The 6271-nt window shown below is 48.7% G+C and overlaps 1 non-coding gene across 1 annotated transcript; it reads left to right on the top strand.

The window, feature by feature from the left end:
• Positions 1 to 744: 744 nt before the first annotated feature.
• LOC119037715 (U6 spliceosomal RNA) lies at positions 745 to 851 on the top strand. Its single transcript, XR_005080265.2, has one exon. It is a non-coding gene; the product is annotated as a U6 spliceosomal RNA (small nuclear RNA).
• The last annotated feature ends 5420 nt before the right edge of the window (positions 852 to 6271 follow it).

Here is a 6271-nt window from a genome sequence, read left to right as displayed (position 1 = left end):
GTGAGAAGAAAAAATAATTTAAAAAAATGAGGATAGTATAAGAACCCTCAGGGACATTTCCAAATGTACCAACATCTAAATCATAGGGATGACAGAAGGAGAGAAGGAAGAGCAAGACACTGAAAACTTATTTGAAAAAAAATGATGAAAGAAAACTTCTCTAATTTGGTGAAGGAAATAGATGTACAAGTCCAGGAAGCACAAAGAGTCCCACACAGGTTGGATCCAAAGAGGACCACACTAGACACATCATAATTAAGGTGCCAAGGATTAAAAATAAAGAGAGAAACTTTAAGGCAGCAGGAGAAAAGCAGAGAGTTACCTACAAAGGAGTTCCCATAAGACTGTCAGCTGATTTCTCAAAAGAAACCTTGCAGGCAAGAAGGGATGGCAAGATTCAAGTGATGAAAAGCAAGGACCTACAACCAAGATTACTGTATCCAGCAAAGCTATAATTTAGAATGGAAGGGCAGATAAAGTGCATCCCAGACAAGGTAAAGCTAAAGGAGTTGATCATCACCAAGCCCTTACTCCTACACTTATTTAAGAAAAAGATCAAAATTATGAACACTAAAATGGCAACACATTGACAGGTACCAACAACTGAATCTAAAAAAACAAACTAAGCAAACAACAAGAACAGGAACATAATCATAGATATGGAGATCATTTGGAGGGTTACCAGCCTGGAGGTGGAATGGGGAGAATGAGGGAAAAGGTGCAGGGATTAAGAAGCATAATTGGGTGCTCTCTTCGGCAGCACATATACTAAAATTGGAACAATACAGAGAAGATTGGCATGGCCCCTGAGCAAGGATGACACGCAAATTCGTGAAGTGTTCTATAGTAAAAAAAAAAAAGCATAATTGGTATGTACAAAATAGACAGAGGGATGTTAAGAACAGTATAGGAATAAGAGAAGCCAAAGAACTTATATGCATGACCCAATGACGTGAACTAAGGGGTGTGGAATGCTGGAGGGAAGGGCAGTACCAGGAGCGGGGGGCAAAGGGGGAAAATGGGGACAACTATAATAGCATAATCAATAAAATGTGTTTAAGAAAAAAAGAGATGGAAGTTTATTTCTCTCTCACATTAAGGGGAAAAAAAAAAGTCCACAGGCTGTCAGTCCAGAGCTGGTATGGTGTCTCCAATAGTCCTTAGGGAACCTAGGCTTCTTCCAGCTCATTCTGCCCCCTCTCTGGGGTGCAGCTCTTGTGGTCCATATTGGTTGCTAGAGCTCTAGTCAATGTGACCTCATTTAAGGCCACAGGATGGAGAAAGAGAGGGTGGGTAGAAAGGCATATCTCTTTTTGTTTTTAAGGAGTCCTCTTGGAAGTCCCACCCAATACTTTTACTTATATCTCATTGGCCAGAACTCAGTCACATGGCCACACCTAGCTGCAAGGGAGCCTGAGAAACAGAGTTACTGATTTGGGTAGTAAAGGGCTCAGCTAAAAACTGGGTTGGCCCCGGCTGGTGTGGCTCAGTGAATTGAGCATGGGCCTGCGAAGCAAAGGGTCGCAGGTTAGATTCCCAGTCAAGGCACATGCCTGGGTTGCAGGCCAGGTCCCCAGTAGGGGACACATGAGAGGCAACCACACATTAACGTTTCTCTCTCACTCTTTCTCCTTCCCTTCCCTGCTCTTTAAAAATAAATAAAATATTTTAAAAAAATGGGTTGGTTACTAAGGAAGATGGGGGGATGGGTATTATAAAGCAACTAGCAGTATTTGATATACATGTGAAGAGAATTATCAAGATGAATACAAATGTAAAAGATTTTTGAAAGGGTTGGTCTTACTAATAACCAAATAAATACAAAGCAGCCCTCTTAAGGTCTCCTTCAGCTAAGATTTTTAAGAGCTGGCCAGACAGGCCATCAAGAGGACAGTCAAATGCTTATTGTCTAGTGACAGTCCCACGGTAAAGGCCCTTCTGCCTGTGCAGTGGCTCCTGGACCTTCTCCCCAGAGTCTCCCTCCAACCCCAAGTGACATCAGATTCTGTAAACGCTGGAAAGTGGAGAAAATTCTGCGCCCAGGGATTCTTTAGGTGAACTATGGCGACAATTAAATTTTAGGTGTTTTTGAAAGTTCCTTAAAAAGTAATATCCTCATGCAAACTGAATCAGCAGTTTCAGAACTAAAAAGAACCTCTTCCCTCTGTTTGGGGTGTCACAAACTAAGCATGAAAACAGGCCATTAAAATAAAGACCAGTATCGGGGAAAATCAGGCAACCACAGATCAACCTTTCTGGCAAATCCAGAACTTTACTCCAGGCTCCGGGGCCCTCTGGCAGTGCTGCCGTCCCTCAGAACGCACAGAAGAAGGCATGGCCAGTGTGGACCAACCCTTCCATTGTGGTTTACATTCAATATTACTTTGCATGACTTTCAGATATACAGCATAGTGGTTAGACAATCGTAAACTTTACAAAGTGGTCCCCTGGATATTTTCAGTACCCACCTGGCACCGTACATAGTTATTACAATATTATTGGTTATATTCCCTGTGCCGTACTTTGCATCCCCACGACTATTTTCTAACTGCCAATTTGTACTGCTTAATCCCTTCACCTTTTTCAGTAAGTCCCCCAACCCTCCGCCCCTTTGGCCGCTGTCTGTCTGGTTTCTGTGTCTATGAGCCTATTTCAATGTTGTCTGTTTATTTATTCTGCTCTTTAGAATCCACATATAAGAGCAGTCATATGGGCATCACCTTTGATTGGCCCATTTCTCTGAGTGTAATACTCTCTAAGTCTACCCATGCTGTCGCAAAAGGTAAGATTTCCTTCTTTTTTATGGCATCCGCCTATCTTTAATAGTTCCTATGCCTTCTCCCCATCTTGGACTGTTACCAGTCACTTCTCACTATTTAATTGAAAGCCAGACTTCACCCCTTCTTTTAACTTTGGCTCCTTTTAAATGGTGGTGGATTACGGAACCAAATACAAGAGGGGACATTTCATGGAGCCTGGGGGAAGGGGCCTTGCGTGCCTGGGAAGCAAAGCGGTATAATGACTTGACACACCCTGGGTTCAGACTCCTAGTTGTACCCTTCACAAGCTGTGTGCTCTGGGACAAGTTAGGGACTTCTCTGAACCTCGGGTTCCTTGGCTTACAACAAGGACACCGTGGAGCTCGCCTCCCGTGGTTTATCATGCTATTCGGTCTTGTAGGAAACAGACAGCTGGCTCAAACTGGGAGGGCTTAAGGGAGCCAGTGTGGCGCAGGAGAGGACTCGAGGGCTAGCCGCAGCGGGGAGCTGTTACTGCCATTGGCTGAAGGGGTGGAGTGTGGAAAGAGGCAAGGGAGCCCCGAGATGGCAGCTTCCGGTATGGGAGCCTGGTGTGATCTGTGAGCTCCAGTGGAGGAGGCCCGTGCCCTGCAGTGACCTGAAGGGGACCCAGGGAAATGAATTACTGCCCATTGGCCAAACCCAGCCAGAAGCCAGAGGCCAGGGAGATGGTCCTGCAGTGCACTACGGGTCAGCCCCCCAGGACACAGAGCAGGTGGAGAGGGTGGACAGCCGATCTGGAGGCGCAAACAGAAGAACTTCAGGGAAGATGGCACAGAGACTGTGATGAATTTAGTGCAGCGCCTTGAACACGGCAGACAAGTGCACGAGTCCTCAATAAATGCTAATTAATTCTGGACTTCAGCCTTCTCTCTCCCTCTTGCTCTGGCTGCCTTTTTGACTCACTGCTTACTTCCTGGTCTTCAACAGATCAGGAAAGGTCGAGGTGACTTCCAAGTAATGAGAGTGTGAGAAAGGATAACCGGGGACTCTGGGGTTGGGGATGAGAGGGGGAAACAAGACGAGAGGAGAAGGTACGAGGAAAGAATGAGGGAAATGGGAGAAAGAGTAGGTTCCCTGTCAGCCTGGAATGAACACAGGATTGTCACTTTATGATCATGCTATGCACTCCCAGTGCCCTTGCAGCCTCATGAACTTGCAAAGTAGGCCTTCCTTTCCTACATGCAAAACCTTGCTGTTACTTCTAGATTAACAGGCTTTATCTCCGTGCCCCTTTCCTCCAAAACCGAGTAGTCAAATGTGTCCACATGGACGACCTAACACTTCCACACTCCCTCCTGGGTGCCGGGGTCAGGTGAATGTGCCATCCCGATGTGGGAATGGCTTCATGGCAGGAGTTGGTCCTCCCACAGGGTGACTCACTTTGGGAAGGGAGGCCCCGAGAGTGGTCTGAGCTTGTGGCCCTTGATGTCCTGTCCCCAAGTCTTTGCCTGCTGCCAACTTGGGCCTTGAGGAATCAGTCTTTAATGCCACAGTCTCTTCTGAGTGTCCAGTGCAGGCTCCAGGGCAAAGCCTTCTCACCCACCTGTTCCACTCCTGGCATGCTTCTCATGTCTCCTGGCCTCCCTCTGTGCAGGCTACTCTCTCCACCTGGAACACACACGGGCTCCTCTTTGGCTACCCTCACCTCATCCTCCAAGATCCTTCAGGTGTCACCCCTCCGAGAGCAGTGCCTCCTGCCCTCTGCGCGCTCCCACCACCCTCTTCAAGTCTCTCACCCACGGCACTGACCACAGTGTCTTGGTGCCCTGGCCCTCGGTGAAGGTTTACTGAATGAATATTTGGAGCGTAATTCCAGAAAACAAGTGTCACAAATCCAAAAGCATCTAATCAGCCCAGCTATATGTTCTAAAACATTTCTCCTGACCTACTGTCCCGCCAGCTCTCCTGCCCCAACAGCAGCCAGGCCGGGCAATTTTATGACCCTTCACCTGCTCTTTCCTCAATCTTCTTTTCCAAACATCCTCTTATACGCCCCTTCCTTCCAGGCCGTCCCTGACCACCCAGTCCAGAGTGGTCACTCAGTCACTCGCTTGCATATCAGTGCATGGCAGTGTGCTGTACAGCATTTATTTCTGGCCTCACCATTTGATTGACATATTTGTTTAATTGCCCTCTGTCAGCCCCACTTGAGCAGGGACCTTGTCTGTTCATGGCTGTGGGCCAGGCATCCAGCACAGCGTGTGCTGCAAGCACGGTGCTCGTTACACAGTTGTCAGATGCGTGCATGCCATTGTTGCTGCATTCTGATCCAACCTGATGCCTGCCTTCCACCTTTGCTGTTAGAGTTAAGTGCTCCAGAGGCACTCGGAAGGACCTCCTTCGTGGCCTTGCGGGGTGGGAGGGGACCTCAGTTCCTTTCCTAGGCCAAGGAGGGTTATGCTGCCTGCTTACAGCTTCCCTGTGGCCAGATGCTAAGGAATCTCGGTCCACGTGTCTGCAGGCCCCAGATGCTGGAAGGGCTCCTCCAGCTTTCTGTGACAGCAGCTGCAGCTGCCCGTGGCCCAGACGGAGAGAGGAATGTGCCCAGGGCTCAGCACTGACAGACCACTGCCACCCCAAGAGTACGCACAGCCTCCTGGCAGGGTGCAGAGAGGGGCCCTGCCCCTTGGGGCAGGGCAGTGTGGCTCCTGGCCCTGCTGTGGAATGGGACTAGACTTGAGAAGCTGTGGCCTCCACCCGCCCCTCCTGTTCCTGCAGAAATTGCTCTGCCAGCTCAGCAGAGGGCCAGGCCAGGAGTCTCTCACCTGCCCTGGCTGTTCCTTGAAGTCTTCTGGTTTCCTGGAAATCATAAAATGTGGGAGACAGCCTTTATCATACCCTGAACAGTGTACTCACAATGTAACGCCAGAGACTGAACCGGCCAATGACAACAGGGCACTGAGCCTCCTGGTTACTCCCAGAGACTGATATTTGCACCTACTAACTGAGGTCAAATTTGCTTCTTTTAAGTCACATGATTTGCCTCAGGCAGGAAGGTGTTGGGGCCACTTGTTGCAAAGGGACCAGGAGGTGATCACTGAACTGCTGCAAACCAGCCTTGGCGGCAACAGCTGTGTTCCCCGGGCAGCCAGCCCTGGGAGCGCATAGCTGAGCTGAGCTGAGCTGGCAGCTGGTGAAAGACCCACGGTAGGGCCTGCACCCCAACATGTTACTCAGAGCAAACTTAGGACATCTTCTCCCCTCCAAGACACCTGCTGCTTAGAGCTACTTTGAATCCTTTCTGGAATAGGGTGGGAGCTAAATTAATTAATTAACAAACTGATTAAGGCGACCCAGAAGATTCTGGTTGGTAACTTAAAGGTCTGCAAACCACAGTGTAGGCCCTACCCTATCCAGACACCTAATCTTGCTCCCTGAGGCTTTACTTAACCTCAGGTATTTATCTCCTGGTTGCCATGGAAGCTGCTCAGACAAATAGCAACTGGGCCAACCTGCTGCCCCAGGCCCTT

The sequence above is a fragment of the Artibeus jamaicensis genome, unplaced genomic scaffold (assembly GCF_021234435.1).
Source record: "Artibeus jamaicensis isolate MK-2021 breed Jamaican fruit bat unplaced genomic scaffold, CSHL_Jam_final contig_786, whole genome shotgun sequence".
Classification (NCBI taxonomy): Eukaryota; Metazoa; Chordata; class Mammalia; order Chiroptera; family Phyllostomidae; genus Artibeus; species Artibeus jamaicensis.
Note: the sequence above shows the minus strand (reverse complement) of the source record. Positions and strands in the feature narration are given on the sequence as shown.